Genomic DNA, 25,423 nt, shown 5'->3' with positions numbered 1-25,423 from the left:
TCTGTACTATTTTTAAATATCAACTTAATGATAAATGTAATAAATAGATATATTTTAAACTACTTTGCTTATAGTAAAGTTATTACACAGAAATAACTAATACAACTTACATGGTGCTTACTGTGTCAGACACTGTGCTAAGGGCCTTAATTTTTTTACTCATTTTATCTCCCTAGCAGCCCTAGGGTATTATTAACTCCATTTTATAAATAAGAAAATGGAGGCAAATAGTGATTAAATAATCACTAGTCCAGTTTAAATACCTAGCTCAGTTTCACTGAGGAAATGAGTGGACAAGATATGATTCAGATCTAAGCATCTTGGCTCTTGAGTTCATGTTATTACCCTCCAAACCACATCCCTGCAGTGCCCTTGTGAAAACCTTAACGCACCCATTAGCCCAAACTAAAAATCTCCAACTAGGATATATCATGTGTTTCTTTGAAAGCCTAATACATACTTTGCTTGTTAATGGAATGAAACTTAATGTTTGTAGGCCATCTCATCTGAATTCCACTGAGGTATTTTCTCACAAATACTGCCAAGACTTTTTATGCTTGTTGGCAAGCTCAATTAAACCAAGAAATTGGATTCCTTAGTTAGTTAGACAAGGGAGAGTAAAGATTGGTTACAGCCTGTCTACAATCTGTTTGTATGCAGTTAGAGAAGAATCCTCTGCCAGAAGACAATTAAGGCAGGGCACTGTAAATATTTTAGTCGACATTATGTAATCATTGCTCCCCCTTAAGTATCATATCCCATCATTTCATTCTCCCAGTTAGACTAAACAACTGATATTTCCCATTGTTAAAATTAGAGTAAAGGGAAACTTGTAGCATGTTCTAAAGAGTCCTTTTCATAAATAGAGTTGAGAAAATGGCAGTCAGTTATAAAATAAAATAGCAGAGTTGCTACATTATCTTGTATTGTAATGTTTGATATATCAGATATCAGCACTATATTGTGATGCTGAATAGCGTCAGATTCAGTGTGGCAAATAAAGGACTACATGTAATGCAAAAATTCTAGTTGATTCCCTTTCAAATCTGATGTTCATTTCAGTCTAGTACATGGCTGTCCTATCATTATTCTAGCATTCAGGTCATCCCCATTTTTATAACATGTAATAAATGTTTGCTGCTGCTGCTAAGTCGCTTCAGTCGTGTCCGACTCTATGCGACCCTATGGACTGCAGCCTACCAGGCATCTCCATCCATGTGATTCTCCAGGCAAGAACACTGGAGTGGGTTGCCATTTCCAATAAATGTTTACCATTTAAAAAAAAAAGATACATGATGGAATTGTTTGCAACAACCCCATAAAATTCCCTAAATAATTTACCCATCCCTTCCTCACTAGTCAGAGTACTCTAGTCCTGTCAAACAAGTCTCTAAGCCCTGAATGCATCTTCCCATAACTATAGGTCTCCACTCATCTCTGAGTGTCTACCTTGCTTCTACCAGATTATTGTGTGTATCAATTCTATACTATCGTATTATCTACCACCTCTTCACATCTCAAATCTGTGTATAATATTTCAGTTTGAAATTTTGAAGTGATACATTTCTGTGTTTATGTCATCTACTGGATTCTGAATTCTAGTGCTTTTCTCACAGTCAGTTTTTTATTCTCACTCCATAACATAATTGGTGTTGAACAAAATATTTGTTTATTGTCTGAGTGAATGAATTAGTTAATGGTTCATGTTCTCATAAATATATATATATATACATACACACACACATACATACACATATATACCCATGTGCATTAGGTGTTAATACTATTGATCAGGTTGAAAAAAAGTAAAAGTTTAGTCACTCAGTCATGTCCAGCTGTTTGCGACCCCATGGACTGTAGCCCGCCAGATTCCTCTGCCCATGGAATTCTCCAAGCAAGAATACTGGAGTTGGGTAACCATTCTCTTCTCCAGGGGATCTTCCCAGCCTAGGGATTGAACCCAGGTCTTCTACATTGCAGGTAGATTCTTTACTGTCTGAACCAGCAGGGAAACACATTGGTCAGGTTATTAAATTTTAAAGCTATTCAAGAAGACATTTTGTGGAAATCACCTGCCCTTAGGTTTGACACAGTAAAGTGTATCATTTGCCTGATGTGTCACTTGTGGCAGAAAAATGGAGTCACTAAATTCTTTCAGTTTTAGAATTCACAAAAAGATATTTAAGGTATGTCTACTTCTTCTGAAAAATCAGCAAAATGAAATAATCCCCATAGTTGATAAAAAAAAATCTTTATTTTGTATATGTATGTCTACCTTGAGATATCTTCCCCTTCTTTTGTTTCTTTTAGGAAATCTTTCAAAAGGGGCAAGGGGCAAAGAAAATAAAAGTGAGAAGAGAGTTATCTGAATAAATAATTATTAAAAATAATAAAAAATTTAAATACATAGCTTTCTTGTATAATGAAAAGTTATTCAAATAACTTTTTTCAGATAAAGGTAGTTTCTATAACACTGGGTTTCCTAGTCATTTGAGGATACTTGTTACTAATTAACTAAAAGATGTTCACTTGAGACAAATAGACTGCCTGGTATTTCTCCAGCAAAGATGGATTTATTTAAGATCATCAGACAATGCCAGTTAGAGGTATTGCAACTGTGGCAAGCCAAGTAAAATCCCCATATAGCAAGGGAAGGAGAACATTTTTACAGAGAGGGAAAAGCTGGGAGGGTTGTAGTAAACAGAATCCATATCTTTTCATTGGTTGAGTCCCTGCCAGAGTCTTTCTTCTTCCTGTTGGGCTCTGCTATCCTTGCAGGGAATGAGAGTTACCTCTGTGGTCTCCAAACCCAATTTTGTGGACTTTTTTGTGTGTGTGTATATATATGGGCTTCCCTGGTAGCTTGGATGGTAAAACGTCTGCCTGCAATGCAGGAGGCCTGGGTTTGATCCCTGGGTCAGGAAGATCCCCTGGAGAAGGAACTGGCAACCCACTCCAGTATTCACGCCTGGAAAATCCCATAGACCAAGGAGCCTGGTGGGCTACAGTCCATGGGGTCGCAGAGTAAGACACGACTGAGTGACTTCTCTTCACTTCATTTCATATATATACAGAGGTTATAAGAAAATTGTATTCAGTTCAAAACTTGCCTACATATAGTCTGTTCTGTGAAGCAATATTTACCAAGTACTCTGACATCAGTTCAGTTCAGTTCAGTCGCTCAGTCGTGTCCGACTCTTTGCGACCCCATGAATCGCAGCATGCCAGGCCTCCCTGTCCATCACCATCCCCTAGAGTTCACTCAAACTCACGTCCATTGAGTCAGTGATGCCATCCAGCCATCTCATCCTCTGTCGTCCCCTTCTCCTCCTGCCCCCCAATCCCTCCCAGCATCAGCGTCTTTTCCAATGAGTCAACTCTTTGCATGAGGTGGCCAAAGTACTGGAGTTTCAGCTTTAGCATCATTCCTTCCAAAGAACACCCAGGACGGATCTCCTTTAGAACGGACTGGTTGGACCTCCTTGCAGTCCAAGGGACTCTCAAGAGTCTTCTCCAACACCACAGTTCAAAAGCATCAATTCTTCGGTGCTCAGCTTTCTTCACAGTCCAACTCTCACATCCATACATGACCACAGGAAAAACCATAGCCTTGACTAGACAGACGTTTGTTGGCAAAGTAATGTCTCTGCTTTTGAATATGCTATCTAGGTTGGTCATAACTTTCCTTCCAAGGAGTAAGCATCTTTTAATTTCATGTCTGCAGTCACCATCTGCAGTGATTTTGGAGCCCCAAAATAGGGAAAATACAAAACCTCCAGACACATTAAATCTACTGGTCTTGATGAACTTACTTCGATGACTGTGGAAGAGACAGATTTGGAATTGTTTTCACACTCAAATAGGGATTCCTTTGAATACAAAACTCTTGAGATGAGCCTTTAAGAACTGAATTGAATTGAAAGTCTCTCAGTTGTGTCCAACTCTGTGTGACCCCATGGACTACATAGTCCATGGAATTTTCCAGGCCAGAATACTGGAGTGGGTAGCCTTTCCCTTCTCCAGGGGATCTTCCCAACCCAGGGATTGAACCCAGATCTCCCACATTGCGAGCAGATTCTTTACCAGCTAAGCCACAAGGGAAGCCTGAGAATACTGGAGTGGGTAGCCTATCCCTTCTCCAGCATATCTTCCCAACCCAGGAATCGAACCCAGGTCACCTATGTTACAGGCAAATTGTTTACCAACTGAGCTATCAGGGAAGCTCACCGATAGACTTATTTTCTATTGAATTAAATACAAATTCCACTGAGTGAGGTAACATTACAAAGTTTCAAAGTTGCCTCAAAATACTTTCTTCTTTTTACTTACCCAAATACCAGTCTAGAGATGTAGCTGTAGTGTCAAGGCATTGATTGGTATTCTGGTCTCCTTTTTTGTACCTATCACTTGATGATAGAATAGGGATGTATATAGAAATGGGGAACATAAGTCTTCTCTTACTTGACTTCCTGTACCAAAGTTGCTCAACACTCTGTTGTCACATCTCTCTTTAAACTGAACATTGATTTTCTCTTGTAGCAGGTGTTGAAATATGTTTCTTGAGGTTGTTTGTTAATTATTCAAGAGCCTTCCTCCTCATACACATTTCCTTGGAGCTAAAGATCTAGCTAAGGTTTAAGCCTTTCTTTAAAACTTTAAAGGTAGAGACATTACTTTGCCAACAAAGGTCCATCTAGTCAAGGCTATGGTTTTTCCAGTGGTCATGTATGGATGTGAGAGTTGGACTGTGAAGAAAGCTGAGCGCCAAAGAATTGATGGTTTTGAACTGTGGTGTTGGAGAAGACTCTTGAGAGTCCCTTGGACTGCAAGGAGATCCAACCAGTCCATTCTGAAGGAGATCAGTCCTGGGTGTTCATTAGAAGGAATGATGCTAAAGCTGAAACTCCAGTACTTTGGCCACCTCATGCAAAGAGTTGACTCATTGGAAAAGACTCTGATGCTGGGAGGGATTGGGGGCAGGAGGAGAAGGGGATGACAGAGGATGAAATGGCTGGATGGCATCACTGACTCGATGGACATGAGTCTGAGTGAACTCTGGGAGTTGGTGATGGACAGGGAGACCTGGTGTGCTGCAATTCATGGGGTCACAAACAGTCAGACACAACTAAGTGACTGAACGGAACTGAATCACTTTACTATCTTGTCATGTGCTATTGGTGATCCATTGCCTAATCAACTTTTGCTCTATAACAAACCACCCCAAAACTTAGTGACCTTATCATTAAGATTTCTTACAATTATTGATAGATCATTCTTCTGGTATGGGCCAACTTATTTGATATCTGCTTGGCCAGCTCTTATATCTTAAGTCAACTAACATGTTGCTTAGCCAATTGGATAACATAGGGCACCTGTTCCTATGTGTTTGGAGGTTGATTGCCTAAGGCACCAGGGATCTTATCCATGTGGTTTTTATACTTTTTCTTGCTGTTTCTTTTCTCTTTTTCCAGAAAGTTAGATCAGGCATGTTCATATGGTCATCTAAATTTTCTAAATACAGTAAGAGAGGGATAGTCCCAGTGTATAAGAACTTTTCTGAACAAATGTTTCTTTGGGGAAAATGATTCCACTAAGATTCCACTTGCTTCTTTCCATAATATTCCTAGGAAAGTTGAGGAGAGGAATATTGGTAAATTTAAAGGAAATGATAATATTCTGTTTTTTAAAATATTTTAGATATTTGTGTGTTCATTATTCTTTATATTTAAATTTACTGTATAACTTTCTGTGTTTATATGCATATTGTTTTATGGTGTATTTTATTATACAACTATTCAAAAATTGGTAATAAAAAGAAATAAATACACATAAATTGAATAACACCACAAGCTTGTCACCTAGAATTAGTTAACTTTAGCAATGTAAGAATTACTTACATCAGTTACTCTTTGGAAAATTTAAATAATCTAAGACAAAATAAGACTGAAAATAATAGGTATTAAAAAGGGTGTTAGCCTTTACAGAGATAGTGAATGAGTAAAACTAAAGGTGATAAAAGTTTACCTATCCAAATTCGTATTATGTTTCTGACTGCAACAGAATTAAACTGGAAATAAATCCATGAAAATATTATATCTGAAAAATTATTCCAAATTTACAGTTCAACAGTACACTTAGGAATCACAAGTGGGTTCATAAGTAAACCACAAAAGATACTAGCAGATATTTTGAACTGAATCAATAACACTTCCTTAGAAATACAAATCTCCTGTGTATTTGAAAATAACTTTTTGTATTCAGGGCTTGTATTTTAATACAGTTATATTTCCCAGTCCTCTCACTTATGATTTGTGCTTTTGTATCTTGATTAAAACATTCACCTCTGTCCTAAAGTTTAATAGACATTTCAAAACCAAAGGATTCCTGATATTGCTTGTAAATGTCCTTCTACTGTGTTTTCCATCTCAGGTAATAGAAACGATCTCCTTTTAGTCGGTCAAGCCCAAAGTCAGGAATTTATCCTTGGGAGTTCTTTTTGTCTCACATTTCACACTCAGTCTGTCAGGAAATCCAGTTGACTATATCTCCAAAAATTTCCACAGTCTGACAACTTTTATCTCCATTGTCATAACTTTGGTCAGGATACCACACACATCAGTGCTATACCTCTCAACTTTTCTTACCCCACCTACTTCAGTACTTTATCTACATAACAGATAGGTGACAATCTAAAATGGAAGCCACATTGTAACATTAATTTAAAAACCTGGGCCTCATTATTGAAAGATTTTAACTACTGATTATTTTTTAATGTTGCAGATAACTTGATTTAAAAGTATTATTGGCATAAAAATGGTGTTATGAACATGAAAAAATAGTTCATTTAGTAACAAAGGAAAAGTCTGTGTATATATAACCATGGGACTGCGTAACAACTGTTTTTAAAGTGACAATAAATTGTGAAACTTGCTACTTGCCTCCATAAAGTACTTTTGTAGTCTATGAGCTTAACATAGTTATAAACATTTGCCCATAATGTTTGCAAGGACAAGATGAAGATGTTCTTCTTCAGCTCTCACAACCATGAACACAAGATTGTCTCCATAATTGATACCAATTTTGTCTGATTGATCATCAAACATTGTAGACTGCCCAGCAGCAACCCTTGCTGCTTTAGATAATTACATCCTGATTGTCATCAGAGTCTCCATAATACATCAAAAAGGGTAGGTGGAAATGCTATCAGAGAATTCCCTTAATATTATCAACAATTTATTTTAAGATCACTTCAAAAGTATTCTTAAAATATGACAGGGATGAGGATTAATATATGATAGATACTAAAGGAATTAAAATTTATATACAGATTACTTTTTAGACTAGAGCATAAAGTTAGTGTAATACAGCAGAAGAGTTCACTCACTTTAAGACTTTTTCAATTTAAATAGCTGTGACAATTTCTAGAAGCATAAAGTTTTTCAAATGTCTGAAGAAATTTTAATGAATACCCAGAACAGGGTATCACTATGAGGGAATCAGGGCCTTGTTAATATACAGAACATGTTGTGCTGTTAACATTCACAGTTACCCCTGTAAGTCATAGAAGATTCATAAATATAGAATCAAAATATTCTAGAAAATTCTAAGGCCCTAATTCAAAGCTCTCAGCAAGACATCTAACTCAATGTAACTATAAGCCATGCCATGAGGGCCACCCAAGATGGACGGGTCATGGTGGAGAGTTCTGAAAAAATGTGGTTCACTGGAAAAGGGAATGGCAAACCACTTCAGTATTCTTGCCTTGAGAACCCCATGAACAGAATGAAAAGGTAAAAAGATAGGACACTGAAAGGTGAATGCCCCAGGTCAGTAGGTGCTCAATATGCTACTGGAGATCTGTGGGGAAATAACTCCAGAAAGAATGAAGAGACAGAGCCAAAGCAGAAACAACACCCAGCTGTGGATGTGACTGGTGATGGAAGCAAGATCTGAAGCTGTAAAGAACAATATTGCATAGGCACCTGGAATGTTAGGTCCATGAATCAAGGCAAGCAGGAAGTAGTCAAACAGGAGATGGTAAGAGTGAACATCGACATTTTAGGAATCAGCAAAAAATGGACAGGAACGGGTGAATTTAACTCAGAACACCATTATATCTACTATCTATCTAATATCTATCTATTTTTTGGGCAAGAATCCCTTAGAAGAAATGGAGTAGCCATTAGTAAACAAAAGAGTCTGAAATGCATTACTTGGATGCAATCTCAAAAACTGCAGAAAGATCTCTGTTCATTTCCAAGGCAAACCACTCAATACCATGGTAATCCAAGTCTATGCCCTGACCAGTAATGCTGAAGAAGCTGAAGTAGAATGGTTCTATGAAGACCTACAAGACCTTCTATAACTAACACCCAAAAAAGATGTCCTTTTCCTTATAGGGGACTGGAACGCAAAAGTGGGAAGTAAAGGAACACCTGGACCAGGCAAATTTGGGCTCAGAGTACAAAGTGCAGCAGGGCAAAGGCTACAGAGTTTTGCCAAGAGAATGCACTTGTCATAGCAAACACCTTCTTCCAACAACACAAGAGAAGCCTCTACACTTGGGCATCACCACATGGTCAACACTGAAATCAGATTGATTATATTCTTTGCAGCCAAAGGGGGAGAAGCTCTATACAGTCAGCAAAAACAAGACCGGGAGCTAACTGTGGCTCAGATCATGAACTCCTTATTGCCAAATTCAGACTTAAATTGAAGAAAGTAGGGAAAACCACTAGACATTCAGATATGACCTAAATGATATCCCTTATGATTAAACAGTGGAAGTGACAAATAGATTTAAGGGATTGGACCTGATGATGAACTATGGACAGAGGTCCATGACACTGTACACGAGGCAGGGCTCAAGACAATCCCCAAGAAAAAGAAATGCAAAAAAGCAAAATGGCTGTCTGAGGGGGCCTTATAAATAGCTGTGACAAGAGGACAAGTGAAAAGCAAAGGTGGAAAGCAAAGTAATACCCATTTGAATGCAGAGTTCCAAAGAATAGCAAGGAGAGAGAAGAAAGCCCTCTTCAGTGACCAATGCAAAGAAATAGAGGAAAACAATAGAATTGGAAAGACTAGAGATCTCTTCAAGAAAATTAGAGATAACAAGGGACTATTTCATGCAAAGATGGGCTCAATAAAGGACAGAAATGGTATGGACCTAACAGAAGCAAAGATATTAAGAAGAATGGCAAGACTATACATAAGAACTATGAAAAAAAGATCTTCACAACCCAGATAATCATGATGGTGTGATCACTCATCTAGAGCCAGACATCCTGGAATGTGAAGTCAAGTGGGCCTTAGGAAGCATCTCTACAAACAAAGCTAGTGGAGGTGATGGAATTCCAGTTGAGCTATTCCTTATCCTAAAGATGATGCTGTGGAAGTGCTACACTCAATATGCCAGAAAGTTTGGAAAACTCAGCAGTGGCCACAGGACTGGAAAAGGTCAGTTTTCATTCCAGTCCCAAAGAAAGGCAATGCCAAAGAATGCTCAAACTACCACACAATTGCACTCATCTCACATACTAGTAAAGTAATACTCAAAATCTTCCTCCGGGCTTCAACAGTATGTGAACCATGAACTTCCAGATGTTCAAGCTGGTTTTAGAAAAGGCAGAGGAACCAGAGATCAAATTGCCAATATCCGTTGGAGCATCAAAAAAGCAAGAGAGTTCCAGAAAAACATCTATTTCTGCTTTATTGACTATGACAAAGCCTTTGAGTGTGTGGATCACCACAATCTGTGGAAAATTCTTCAAGAGATGGGAATACCAGACCATCTGACCTGTCTCTTGAGAAATTTTTTTCCAGGTCAGGAAGCAACAGTTAGAACTGGACATGGAACAGCAGACTGGTTCCAAATAGGAAAAGAAGTACTTCAAGGCTGTATATTGTCATCCTGCTTATTTAACTTATATGCAGAGCACATTATGAGAAATGCTGGACTGGATGAAGCACAAGCTGGAATCAAGACTGCTGGGAGAAATATCAATAACCTCAGCTATGCAGATGACACCATCCTTATGGCAGAAAGGGAAGAACTAAAGAGCCTCTTGATGAAAGTGAAAGAGGAGAGTGAAAAAGTTGGCTTAAAGCTCAACATTCAGAAAACTAAGATCATGGCATCTGGTCTATGACTTCATGGCAAATAGATGGGGAAGCAGTAGAAACAGTGTCAGACTTTATTTTTGGGGGCTCCAAAATCACTGCAGATGGTGACTGCAGCCATGAAATTAAAAGGCGCTTACTCCTCAGAAGAAAAGTTATGACCCATCTAGACAGCATATTAAAAAGCAGAGGCATTACTTTGCCAACAAAGGTCCGTCTAGTCAAGGCTATGGTTTTTCCAGTAGTCATGCATGTATGTGAGAGTTGGACTATAAAGAAAGCTGAGCACTGAAGAATTGATCCTTTTGAACTGTGGTGTTGGAGAAGACTCTTGAGAGTCCCTTGGGCACAAGGAGATCCACCCAGTCCATCCTAAAGGAAATCAGTCAAGAAGATTCATTGGAAGGACTGATTTTGAAGCTAAAACTCTAGTACTTTGGCCACCTGATGTGAAGAACTGACTCATTTGAAAAGACCAGGATGCTGGGAAAGATTGAAGGTAGGAGAAGAAGGGGATGACAGAGGATGAGATGGTTGGATGGCATCACTGACTCAATCGACATGAGTTTGCATAGACTTGGGAGTTGTTAATGGACAGGGAGGCCTGGCGTACCACAGTCCATGGTGTAGCCAAGAGTCAGACATGACTGAGCAACTGAACTGAACTGAACTCTAAGCTGTGTAGCTTCAACCCCCCATGAGTTTGTGTCCTTTTCCCATGCAGTTCAGAGCCTCTATTATGGGATCTCAGTTCTACTGAGGATGCCAGACATTCATGCACTTTGTTTATAGTGTTTGTAATCATCTGCTACATTCATAATTTTATACTATATTTCTTCTAATCTGTTTCCTTTCTACAATCTGATAGCTTAAGTCTGGGTAAAAGCTGCATGATATCATTTCAGGCAGAGGGAACCTTTGTGTCATAGACTCCTATATGATGGAGACTGTGGGGTAATACATATATGTTGTTTAAGTCACTAAGCTTTTGGCAATTTGTTACACAGCAAGAGAATTTTTGTACAGTAAGTAATCAACAAGTATTTATTAATCATTTTATCTCAAAATGTTCACTGAATCCCAGACACCAACATCTCCTTTGACTGTGGACCCAACATTTATTCAGCAAACATAATTTTACTTTGAGCGTAATTAATGACTAGCTGTAGGGTATTTTGTGGTATATCTTGCAAGCACAATCTCTTATTCATAATGCTTTTCTGACTTCGAGATCCACATGCATTTGGTGAAGTAGTTTCAAAACACTATTGTTTTTTGTTGATACATTGATACAATGGTCAATAATATTTTTGCCTGCTCAATTTTCTACTAGCCTGACCAGTTCATTTTTGATAATTTAAATTATTTTTACAATGATGTGCTTTCAAATTAGTCTCTGATAGTAAACCATGAACTTTCATTTGGCAGGGACTGTGTATAATTCAGCTTTTCATTTTGAACATGTAGCAATTTCTTATACATATTAGGCACACAATCAACATTTTTTAAAAATTCATGTATATACTAGGTTGTATAAGGACAGTGGACTTTATACAAATCTAGAAAAAATTGATTCTAAACAATTATATCTAAACCCTATAGTTATAAAGTAAAAATTATTACTACATGGCATCTCTAATAACTAATGTATACTATGGTTTGGCCAAAAAGCTCATTTGGGTTTGTTCATAAGATGTTAGAGAAAACCCAAAAGAACTTTATGACCAGCCCAATACAAGCTTTACAAGTGGGAAGAGTCTAATCTGAATTATAAACATTGTGTACCCTGTGTTTGTTCCATTGTTGTGGAAGATATGCTCATTTCCCAGTCCCTGTGCATGTCGGCTCTCAATTGCTGCCCCTTTTTGTAGAGGAACACTCAAGATGTAACAATTCTGTCATGGGGTTTACACTTCTAGGGACTGATGGTGGAAAGGTCACCTAAGACCACCCATTTCCTTTCCCCTTACTCTCCTCTATTTCCTTTCCCTTTCTTTCTTATCAGCTTTTATTCTGAAAAGTACTTCCTCAAAAGAGCATGCCCCTGAATCTATACTGAAGTCCATGGTTTTATGATCTTTATGGTCCAGCTGTGAAGGAAGCTTCTGGGTTGCAGCTTTGCCCATGTGATTCTTCTTCATTTCAGCCATTCAAAACTAAAAAAGATAAGTTATTCATCATTACCCCTTTCTTGTTCATAATGCTTTTCTTTTTTTTATTTTTTACTTTATTTTTTAACTTTACACTATTGTATTGGTTTTGCCATATATCAATACGAATCCGCTACAGGTATACACGTGTTCCCCATCCTGAACCCTCCTCCCTCCTCCCTCCCTGTAATGCTTTTCTGACTTTGAGATCCACACGCATTTGGTGAAGTAGTTTCAAAAAACTATTGTTTTTTGTTGCAGCTTTTACCCAGACTTAAGCTATCAGATTGTAGAAAGAAAACAGATTGGAAGAAATATAGTATAAAATTATGGATGTAGCAGATGATTACAAACACTATAAACAAAGTACAGTGGTGAGATAGGAACAGAATAACTGTATTCAACAAGAGTAGAAATGGAAGATATCTTAGAAGTCACTGGCTCGTAACAATACTGAAGTCCATCTGAGCACAAGTGTCCAGGTCCCCTTCTTGTTAGCCAGGGAATGCTCTTTGACCATGGCCAAATTCTGCTACTTGGAGTCATCCCCTTAATCCATTGTTTTCCACATCTCTTGGCTGAGCCTTCTGAAATGTCCCATGTTTGGAATAAGCAGCCTTTGTTACCTGCTTCATTCCCATATAAATTGGTAGCTAAGAGCTTATTTTTCATTTTTAACTGTCTCAGGCCCTTAGCATCTGTGGTGTTGGTGCTTTGGCCAGAACAACTTTTTAAAAAACATTGTTATTTTTCTATGAATCTCTATGTCCCCCAAAGGACAGCCACAATTATTTCTGAGACTTATGTCCCTCTATTTTGGATGTACTAGCCTGCTGTGGGACAACGACACTCTTAAGATTCTTTCAAGACATTTGTCCTGCTGCTGCTGCTAAGTTGCTTCAGTCGTGTCCGACTCTGTGCAACCCCATGGACTGCAGCCCACCAGGGTCCTCTGTCCATGGGATTTTCCAGGCAAGAGTACTGGAGTGGGGTGCCATTGCCTTCTAGTGGGGTCTATAAGCAGGGTCTCGAGTCATTTGGAACTCTTAACAAATTTTCTTGCAGCCAAAACCTTGATGAGGTCTTTACCTTAACACCATTTATTTGAGAAATCTTTGAAGGCTAGAGAGACTGGAAATGGAAGTCTCTTCTTGTCTCACATATGCAGCCTTGAGTCCTCATATTTCTTTGAAATTTTGTATATACACTGAATAATTTCTACTTTACTTGTTTCTCCCTCAAAGTAACTTATCATACTCAGCAGGAAGAAATCAATTGGGATGGTCAGCATTCTAGCTAGATACCTCCTCTTCCAGATCAGAAAGTCCATTAAATAAGTTCTCTAACTTCCAACATATCCTAGGTCATAGTTTTGCCATTTTTTTTCTGCCAAAGCATAGCTCAGTTGCCCTATTTTGAGGCTCTTCCTTTTGCAGTCTCCAGAAGAATTTGCCATTTATTCATCTTTCTTATGCTCCTCCTCAGACTTTTCCTTCTGCCTGATCCCAGAATCCAATGCTATGTGTTGTCTTTTAGGCATTCTTACACTGCTAACTACCAGTTTCTGTATTATTTATCTATTGCTAGATAACAGACTGTCCCTTTACATAGTATATCTTGAATATCTTAAGACAATAATCATTCTATTTTTCCTTGAGCTAATGGATCAGCAGTTTGGCCTGGATTTCCTAATGAAGATTTAGTCATGAAGTCTTTCAAATTTGTTTGTATTTCCAAAGTGTTCCTACTACTGTATCTACTACCTGTTCTGCTTGTTAGCCTGAACTTTCTTTCCACATGGTCTTTTATTATCAAGGAGTCTTTGCCTTATGACTTTGATCATCACATCCAAAGAGGGTAAAAGGCACAAAGTCTCTTAAAACCTAGGCTTGAACAGTCTACCTTCTTTTCTTATTAAAATACAAGATATTTACAATATTAGTTTTAGGTGTACAACATAATGATTCAATATTTTTATAGGTCATATTCCATTTTGAGTTATTACAAAGTAATGGCTTTATTTTCCTGTCCTGGGCAGTATATCTTAGCTGTTAATTTTGTATATAGTAATTTATATCTCTTAATTCCGTATGCCTATCTTGCTCGACCCCCATTTCTTCTCCCTACTGGTAACCACTAGTTTGTTCTCTGGATCTGTGAGTCTATTACTGTTTTGTTATACATATTTGTTTTTTATCTTTTAAATTCCATACATAAGTGATAACATAGAGTATTTGTCTTTCTCTGTCTGACTTATTTCACTTATCATAATACCCTGTTGATTGATCCATGTTGTTGAATATCGCAAAATTTTGTTATTTTATGGTTGAATAATACTCCATTTTGTGTGTGTATTTGAAAGTGAAAGTGTCACTCACTCATTAGTGTCTGACTCTTTGTGATCCCATGGATTGTAACCCACCAGTCTCCTTTATCCATGGAATTCTCCAGGCAAGAGGACTGGAGTGGGTTGCCATTCCCTTCTCCAGGGGATCTTCCCAACCCAGGGATCAAACCTAAGTCTCCTGCATTGCAGGCAGATTGCCAACTGAGCCACCAGGGAAGCTATATATATATATATATGTATATACATATATATATACGTATATATGTATATGTATATATATATACATATATATGTATATATATACACATATGTATATATATATGTATATATATATGTATATGTATATATATATATGTAGCTAAAAATATCAATAGTATAGATTTATTTCAAATTTCTCTAGGGAAAAAAGTGCTAAACTAACATTGAAAAACTTTAATAACTAAAATCTGGTGAATCTCACACATATGTTAAGTAATGTATATATAAAAATAAAAGAGCAACAATCATAAATAATGTCTATATTTTCATAAACAGTACTTCTCATGGTACTTTCTCCGAATTAAATTGTATTCCTTCTAAATTCATATGTTGAACTGCAACCCACACTATGACTATATCTGGAGATAGAGTTTGTAAAAAAGTAACTAAGGAAAACTGAAACCCTATGGAAGTGGTCTTAATCCTGTAGAATCAGTGAATTTATAAGAAGAGGAAAAAAGAGTGATATCTTTCTCCACTCTCACAAGGAAAGGCCATGTGAACACACAATGAGAAGGCACCCATCTTTCAGGCAGGAAAACAGTCCCTACCAGCATCTGAATATATTGGCACCCTGCTCTCAGACTTCCAGCCTCCAGAAGTGTAAGATAATCACTTAACTTACTTCACCTTTCTAGGGCTTCCCTGGTGGCTCAGACTGTAGAGAATCTGCCTGCAATGAGGGATACCTGGGTTTGATCCCTGGGTTGGGAAGATCTCCTGGAGAAGAGAATGGCTACCCACTCCAGTGTTCTTGCCTGGAGAATCCCATGGGCAGAGGAGCCTGGCAGGCTACAGTCCATGGGGTCGCAAAGAACTGGACATAACTGAGCAACTTTCCCGATCACTACTTTCACTTTCAACTTTCTCTGGTTTAAGTCACACAGTATATGGTATGTATTGTATTGCAGCCCAAGCTGACAAACATAGTGCTTTGAGGTTTTGTCCTGTCTGGATTTTTATTAAATGAGTCCACCTTTTGAAGCTGTATCACCCAATCTAACTCTTCAAAAATTATTTCACAATATTTTCCTTGATTTGTGATTAAGTAAGATGAGACAGGCTGCACAATATACTCCCCTCTTGGAAACTCATAATATACACTCATTTGTTACAGACTTGTATGATTCTACTGTTTAATGTCATGTAACTCAAATAAATATAGACTTCTTTGAGATTAAGTTTTTAATTTAAATTTCATCACTATGCAAGAAGAAAAAAAATCCTTACTCAAAACATTGAAAAGTAGTATGTGTTTTCAGTGAAAATGTATTGAAGACATGAAGGAAAGGATTAGAGACTCATTATGCTGTAGCATGTTCTAAAAGCCCTGTTAGCCATATAAATCTCCAAATTCTATACCACATGGAGCTATTATATTTCTCTCCATTCCCCCCTCTAAAATTTCTTGAAAAGTCATTATTTGCAAATCCATTCTGATTTTATTCATTTTCTATTACTTATATCTTATGGTGGTGAGATTGCTTATTTATTACAGCATGCTAGACCTTTTTTGACTTCTCCCACATATTCCTTATTCCTTTATCTGCATAAATTGATAAATAAGACAAAGTAGCTGCTTATAGGATTGTTTAGTTGTTTCACATTTGTTTGCTCAATATTTCATGAACTTTGTTTTAATTCATCTGTCACTATCACAAAGAATGAATAGTTTATAGGATACAAACTAGGAATATGAGTTATAAGCATAGTTTTGTGTTTACAGAATTTGAAACCAGTTATTCCTCTCACGGATGTGCATGTATGCTAAGTTGCTTCAGTTGTGTCCAACTGTTTGTAACCTCATGGACTGTAGCCCACCAGGCTCCTCTGTCCATGGGATTCTCTAGGCAAGAATAATGGAGTAGGTTGCCATGCCTTTTTCCAGGGGGTCTTCCCAACCCAGGGATCAAACCAACATCTCTTATGTCTCCTGCATTGGCAAGCGAGTTCTTTACCACTAGCACCAACTGATAGAAGAGATGAAGCCAAAAGGGAGAACCACCAGAAAAAACTAGACTGAAAAATGTCATGGCTTATTCTCATTAGCCATAGGTAAGAGGTTCCATATCTTCTAGGTTGTTTGTTTTATTATAAGTGAAGTCGCTCAGTCGTGTCTGACTCTTTGCGACCCCATGGACTGTAGCCTACCGTGCTCCTCCATCCATGGGATTTTCCAGGCAAGAGCACTGGAATGGGTTGCCAGTGCCTTCTCCAGAGCATCTTCCCAACCCAGGGATCAAACCCAGGTCTCCAACATTGTAGGCAGACGCTTTACCTTCTGAGCCACCAGAGAAGTCTGTTTTATTGGTGCATAATTATTCATAGTAATTTCTTGTGATTCTTTGCATTTCTGTGGTGTCAGTTGTAACTTCTGTTTTTCATTTCTTATTTTATTGAGTTGGGTTCTCTCTTTTATCAGTTATATTTATCCTTTCAAAGAAACAAACTTTCAGTTTTGTTGATCTTTTAAATCATCTTTTTGGTCTCTATTTCATTTATTTCTTTCTATGGTACAGTTGGCCATGGTCTAAGAGTCCCAGGGTTAGTGTTGAACCACACTGGTAGGCAGGTAACCACACCCCTCGGCCCTGGTGCTAATAGGCTAGATGAATCACTACAAAATGACACTTGCTGGCACCAGCGTTTTCATGATAGAATGAGCTCTCACAAATGAGTGCTGCCACCATGTGTGTTCCCAAGGGGAGTCCCAGTTGCCTTCTCTTTCTCTGGCAAGATTAGCAAGGGGGTCTGACCCAGGTTCCATTCAAATTACTCTGTGTCCTGGGTCTGGGAGCATGGGCCCCTTAATAGTATAGTCTCTGTTTCCTCCAGTCCTCTGGCTCTCCATATGCAGGTCCCACTGGCCTTTAAAGCCACACTTTCTGGGAACTCATCCTGCCAGTTCAAGACCTCCAGGCTGGGGTGCCCAGTATGGAGAGAACCTCTGTAGTAATGATTATCCTTCCATTTGTGAGTTGCCTACCCAAGGACATGGCTTTTGACTATACATCTCTGCCCGTCTTACCCGTTTCACTGTGACTGCTTCTTCAAATCTTAAATTAAGAAATCTTTCTGCTAGTCTTCAGGTCATTCTCACTGATGGTTGCTCTGTTAATAGTTGGCATGCGTATGGAAAAAGGTGAGCTCTGCCTTCTACTCTGACATCTTGTTCATCCTAGAGTCTTTTAAGTGATATTCATGATTTTCTTTTTCCCTAGAGTATAAGCTCCATGAAGAAAGGAGGTATTTTTTGGTTCACTGATATGTCTCAGTCATGTAGCTTGGAACATAACATGAGCTTATGTATTTCTTAATAAAATGAATGGTATATATATATTGTTATTCTAAGTAAAGTATCAATTTAATGTGACATCTTAAATATAAATTTGATGTAAAAAACACAGGTTTGAAATTCAAGATTCCTTCTGTGTATATAATTTTTTTATGTTTTTAGATTATGTGTCTATTTCTCTTTAAAATTTAAGGTATTACATCTGTTTTAGACAAATTTTTGATAGAAAATATAATATTTTATTTTTTTTATTTTAAGTTTAATTGTATTTTACTTTTTAACTTTACAATATTGTATTGGTTTTGCCATATATCAAAATGAATCCACCACAGGTATACATGTGTTCCCCATCCTGAACCCTCTTCCCTCCTCCCTCCCCGTACCATCCCTCTGGGTTATCCCAGTGCACCAGCCCCAAGCATCCAGTATCATGCATCAAACCTGGACTGGTGACTCATTTCATATATGATATTATACATGGTTCAATGCCATTCTCCCAAATCATCCCACCCTCTCCCTCTCCCACAGAGTCCAAAAGACTCTTCTATACAGCTGTGTCTCTTTTGCTGTCTCCTACACAGGGTTATTGTTACCATCTTTCTAAAGTCCATATATTTGCGTTAATATATTGTATTGGTGTTTTTCTTTCTGGCTTACTTCACTCTGTATAATAGGCTCCAGTTTCATCCACCTCATTAGAACTGACTCAAATGCATTCTTTTTAATGGCTGAGTAATACTCCATTGTGTAATACTCCACAGCTTTCTTATCCATTCATCTGCTGATGGACATCTAGGTTGCTTCCATGTCCTGGCTATTATAAACAGTGCTGCGATGAATATTGGGGTACACGTGTCTCTTTCAATTCTGGTCTCCTCAGTGTGTATGCCCAGCAGTGGGATTGCTGGATCATAAGGCAGTTCTATTTCCACTTTTTTAAGGAATCTCCACACTGTTCTCCATAGTGGCTGTACTAGTTTGCATTCCCACCAACAGTGTAAGAGGGTTCCCTTTTCTCCACACCCTCTCCAGCATTTATTGCTTGTAGACTTTTGGATCGCAGCCATTCTGACTGGTGTGAAATGGTACCTCATAGTGGTTTTGATTTGCATTTCTCTGATAATGAGTGATGTTGAGCATCTTTTCCTGTGTTTGTTAGCCATCTGTATGTCTTCTTTGGAGAAATGTCTGTTTAGTTCTTTGGCCCATTTTTTGATTGGGTCATTTATTTTTCTGGAGTTGAGCTGTAGGTGTTGCTTGTATATTTTTGAGATTAGTTGTCATTTGCTTCATTTGCTATTATTTTCTCCGATTCTGAAGTCTGTCTTTTCACCATGCTTATAGTTTCCTTTGTTGTGCAGAAGCTTTTAAGTTTAATTAGGTCCCATTTGTTTATTTTTGCTTTTATTTCCAATATTCTGGGAGGTGGGTCATAGAAGATCCTGCTGTGATGTATGTCACAGAATGTTTTGTCTATGTTCTCCTCTAGGAGTTTTATAGTTTCTGGTCTTACGTTGAGATCTTTAATCCATTTTGAGTTTATTTTTGTGTATGGTGTTAGAAAGTGTTCTAGTTTCATTCTTTTGCAAGTGGTTGACCAGTTTTCCCAGCACCACTTGTTAAAGAGATTGTCTTTAATCCATTGTATATTCCTGCCTCCTTTGTCAAAGATAAGGTGTCCATATGTGCGTGGATTTATCTCTGGGCTTTCTATTTTGTTCCATTGATCTATATTTCTGTCTTTGTGCCAGTACCATACTGTCTTGATGACTGTGGCTTTGTAGTAGAGCCTGAAGTCAGGCAGGTTGATTCCTCCAGTTCCAGAAAATATAATATTTTAGAAAAGAACAAATCATGAAAATAAATTTATACTTCTCTAAATAATGTTGACCAGAGAAGACAATGGCACCCTACTCCAGTACTTTTGCCTAGAAAATCCCATGGATGGAGGAGCCTGGTAGGCTGCAGTCCATGGGGTCGCTAGAGTTGGACACGACTGAGCGACTTCACTTTCCCTTTTCACTTTCATGCATTTGAGAAGGAAATGGCAACCCACTCCAGTATTCTTGCCTGGAGAATCCCAGGGACTGGAGAGCCTGGTGGGCTGCTGTCTATGGGGTCGCACAGAGTCAGACACCACTAAAGCAATGCAGCAGCAGCAAGTAATGTTGACATGAAAACCAACCTCTGCCTTTGCCCAGAAAAGGAGAAAGTCTATTTAATAATATTTTGTTTGTAAAACTGGTGGCAAAATCATATTTATTACATGGTTAACAATTATCAATTAGTTAAATTATGGAAAAATTGAGCCTAAGAAATCAAGTATCTGGAACATTTATTTAAATTGGCTTTCTAAAAAGAATATCCCAGAGGAAGAATGAATAAACTTTTCTCAAACCAGGGAATTTTAAATTTAGAAGACATGATATTAATATATAAAAAAGATGCACTAAATGTCCTCAAATGTATTTTTTTAATTTTATTTTATTTTTAAACTATACAATATTGTATTAGTTTTGCCAAATATCGAAATGAATCCACCACAGGTATGCCTGTGTTCCTCATCCTGAACCCTCCTCCCTCCTCCCTCCCTATACCCTCCCTCTGGATCGTCCCAGTGCACCAGCCCCAAGCATCCAGTATTGTGCATCGAACCTGGACTGGTGACTCATTTCATACATGATATTATACATGTTTCAATGCCATTCTCCCAAATCTCCCCAACCTCTCCCTCTCCCATAGATTCCATAAGACTGATCTATACATCAGTGTCTCTTTTGCTGTCTCCTACACAGGGTTATTGTTACCATCTTTCTAAAGTCCATATATTTGCGTTAATATATTGTATTGGTGTTTTTCTTTCTGGCTTACTTCACTCTGTATAATAGGCTCCAGTTTCATCCACCTCATTAGAACTGACTCAAATGCATTCTTTTTAATGGCTGAGTAATACTCCATTGTGTAATACTCCACAGCTTTCTTATCCATTCATCTGCTGATGGACATCTAGGTTGCTTCCATGTCCTGGCTATTATAAACAGTGCTGCGATGAATATTGGGGTACACGTGTCTCTTTCAATTCTGGTTTCCTCAGTGTGTATGCCCAGCAGTGGGATTGCTGGATCATAAGGCAGTTCTATTTCCAGTTTTTTAAGGAATCTCCACACTGTTCTCCATAGTGGCTGTACTAGTTTGCATTCCCACCAACAGTGTAAGAGGGTTCCCTTTTCTCCACACCCTCTCCAGCATTTATTGCTTGTAGACTTTTGGATCGCAGCCATTCTGACTGGTGTGAAATGGTACCTCATTGTGGTTTTGATTTGCATTTCTCTGATAATGAGTGATGTTGAGCATCTTTTCCTGTGTTTGTTAGCCATCTGTATTTCTTCTTTGGAGAAATGTCTGTTTAGTTCTTTGGCCCATTTTTTGATTGGGTCATTTATTTTTCTGGATTTGAGCTGTAGGTGTTGCTTGTATATTTTTGAGATTAGTTGTTTGTCAGATGCTTCATTTGCTATTATTTTCTCCCATTCTGAGGGCTGCCTTTTCACCTTGCTAATAGTTTCCTTTGTTGTGCAGAAGCTTTTAAGTTTAATTAGGTCCCATTTGTTTATTTTTGCTTTTATTTCCAATATTCTGGGAGGTGGGTCATAGAAGATCCTGCTGTGATGTATGTCAGAGAATGTTTTGCCTATGTTCTCCTCTAGGAGTTTTATAGTTTCTGGTCTTACGTTTAGATCTTCAATCCATTTTGAGTTTATTTTTGTGTATGGTGTTAGAAAGTGTTCTAGTTTCAGTCTTTTACACGTGGTTGACCAGATTTCCCAGCACCACTTGTTAAAGAGATTGTCTTTAATCCATTGTATATTCCTGCCTCCTTTGTCAAAGATAAGGTGTCCATATGTGCGTGGGTTTATCTCTGGGCTTTCTATTTTGTTCCATTGATCAATATTTCTGTCTTTGTGCCAGTACCATACTGTCTTGATGACTGTGGCTTTGTAGTAGAGCCTGAAGTCAGGTAGGTTGATTCCTCCAGTTCCCTTCTTCTTTCTCAAGATAGCTTTGGCTATTCAAGGTTTTTTTGTATTTCCATACAAATTGTGAAATTATTTGTTCTAGCTCTGTGAAGAATACCGTTGATAGCTTGATAGGGATTGCATTGACTCTATAAATTGCTTTGGGTAGTATACTCATTTTCACTATATTGATTCTTCCAATCCATGAACATGGTATATTTCTCCATCTATTAGTGTCCTCTTTGATTTCTTTCACCAGTGTTTTATAGTTTTCTATATATAGGTCTTTAGTTTCTTAGGTAGATATATTCCTAAGTATTTTATTCCTTCCGTTGCAATGGTGAATGGAATTGTTTCCTTAATTTCTCTTTCTGTTTTCTCATTATTAGTGTATAGGAATGCAAGGGATTTCTGTGTGTTGACTTTATATCCTGCAACTTTACTATAATCATTGATTAGTTCTAGTAATTTTCTGGTGGAGTCTTTAGGGTTTTCTATGTAGAGGATCATGTCATCTGCAAATAGTGAGAGTTTTACTTCTTCTTTTCCAATTTGGATTCCTTTTATTTCTTTTTCTGCTCTGATTGCTGTGGCCAAAACTTCCAAAACTATGTTGAATAGTAATGGTGAAAGTGGGCACCCTTATCTTGTTCCTGACGTTAGAGGAAATGCTTTCAATTTTTCACCATTGAGGATAATGTTTGCTGTGGGTTTGTCATATATAGCTTTTATTATGTTGAGGTATGTTCCTTCTATTCCTGCATTCTGGAGAGTTTTTATCATAAATGGGTGTTGAATTTTGTCAAAGGCTTTCTCTGCATCTATTGAGATAATCATATGGTTTTTATTTTTCAATTTGTTAGTGTGGTGTATTACGTTTATTGATTTGTGGATATTGAAGAATCCTTGCATCCCTGGGATAAAGCCCACTTGGTCATGGTGTATGATCTTTTTAATATGTTGCTGGATTCTGATTGCTAGAATTTTGTTAAGGATTTTTGCATCTATGTTCATCAGTGATATTGGCCTGTAGTTTTCTTTTTTTGTGGCATCTTTGTCAGGTTTTGGTAATAGGGTGATGGTGGCCTCATAGAATGAGTTTGGAAGTTTACCTTCCTCTGCAATTTTCTGGAAGAGTTTGAGCAGGATAGGTGTTAGCTCTTCTCTAAATTTTTGGTAGAATTCAACTGTGAAGCCGTCTGGACCTGGGCTTTTGTTTGCTGGAAGATTTTTGATTACAGTTTCTATTTCTGTGCTTGTGATGGGTCTGTTAAGATTTTCTATTTCTTCCGGGTCGAGTTTTGGAAAGTTGTACTTTTCTAAGAATTTGTCCATTTCTTCCACATTGTCCATTTTATTGGCATATAATTGTTGATAGTAGTCTCTTATGATCCTTTGTATTTCTGTGTTGTCTGTTGTAATCTCTCCATTTTCATTTCTAATTTTATTGATTTGATTTTTCTCCTTTGTTTCTTGATGAGTCTGGCTAATGGTTTGTCAATTTTATTTATCCTTTCAAAGAACCAGCTTTTGGCTTTGTTGATTTTTGCTATGGTCTCTTTTGTTTCTTTTGCATGTATTTCTGCCCTAATTTTTAAGATTTCTTTCCTTCTACTAACCCTGGGGTTCTTCATTTCTTCCTTTTCTAGTTGCTTTAGGTGTAGGGTTAGGTTATTTATTTGACATTTTTCTTGTTTCTTGAGGTATGCCTGTATTGCTATGAACTTTCCCCTTACGACTGCTTTTAAAGTATCCCACAGGTTTTGGGTTGTTGTGTTTTCATTTTCATTCGTTTCTATGCATATTTTGATTTCTTTTTTTATTTCTTCTGTGATTTGTTGGTTATTCAGCAGCCTGTTGTTCAGCCTCCATATGTTGGGATTTTTAATAGTTTTTCTCCTGTAATTGAGATCTAATCTTACTGCATTGTGGTCAGAAAATATGCTTGGAATGATTTCTATTTTTTTGAATTTACCAAGGCTAGATTTATGGCCCAGGATGTGATGTATCCTGGAGAAGGTTCCATGTGTGCTTGAGAAAAAGGTGAAATTCATTGTTTTGGGATGAAATGTCCTATAGATATCAATTAGGTCTAACTGGTCTATTGTATCGTTTAACGTTTGTGTTTCCTTGTTAATTTTCTGTTTAGTTGATCTATCCATACGTGTGAGTGGGGTATTGAAGTCTCCCACTATTATTGTGTTATTGTTAATTTCTCCTTTCATACTTTTTAGCATTTGTCTTACATATTGCCGCGCTCCCGTGTTGGGTGCATATATATTTATAATTGTTATATCTTCTTCTTGGATTGATCCTTTGATCATTAGGTAGTGACCATCTTTGTCTCTTTTCACAGCCTTTGTTTTAAAGTCTATTTTATCTGATATAAGTATTGCTACTCCTGCTTTCTTTTGGTCCCTACTTGCATGGAAAATCTTTTTCCAGCCCTTCACTTTCAGTCTGTATGTGTCCCCTGTTTTGAGGTGGGTCTCTTGTAGACAACATATGTAGGGGTCTTGTTTTTATATCCATTCAGCCAGTCTTTGTCTTTTGGTTGGAGCATTCAACCCATTTATGTTGAAGGTAATTTCTGATAAGTATGATCCCGTTGCCATTTACTTTATTGTTTTGGATTCGAGTTCATACCCCATTTTTGTGTTTCCTGTCTAGAGAATATCCTTTAGTATTTGTTGGAGAGCTGGTTTGGTGGTGCTGAATTCTCTCAGCTTTTGCTTGTCTGAGAAGCTTTTGATTTCTCCTTCATATTTGAATGAGATCCTTGCTGGGTATAATAATCTGGGCTGTAGGTTATTTTCTTTCATCACTTTAAGTATGTCTTGCCATTCCCTCCTGGCTTGAAGAGTTTCTATTGAAAAATCAGCTGTTATCCTTATGGGAATTCCCTTGTGTGTTATTTGTTGTTTTTCCCTTGCTGCTTTTAATATTTGTTCTTTGTGTTTGATCTTTGTTAATTTGATTAATATATGTCTTGGGGTGTTTTGCCTTGGGTTTATCCTGTTTGGGACTCTGGGTTTCTTGGACTTGGGGGATTATTTCCTTCCCCATTTTAGGGAAGTTTTCAACTATTATCTCTTCAAGTATTTTCTCATGTCTTTCTTTTTGTCGTCTTCTTCTGGGACCCTATGATTCGAATGTTGTAGTGTTTAATATTGTCCTGGAGGTCTCTGAGATTGTCCTCATTTCTTTTAATTCGTTTTTCTTTTATCCTCTCTGA

This window comes from Bos indicus, chromosome 7 (assembly GCF_029378745.1).
Source record: "Bos indicus isolate NIAB-ARS_2022 breed Sahiwal x Tharparkar chromosome 7, NIAB-ARS_B.indTharparkar_mat_pri_1.0, whole genome shotgun sequence".
Taxonomy (NCBI): Eukaryota; Metazoa; Chordata; class Mammalia; order Artiodactyla; family Bovidae; genus Bos; species Bos indicus.
Note: the sequence above shows the minus strand (reverse complement) of the source record.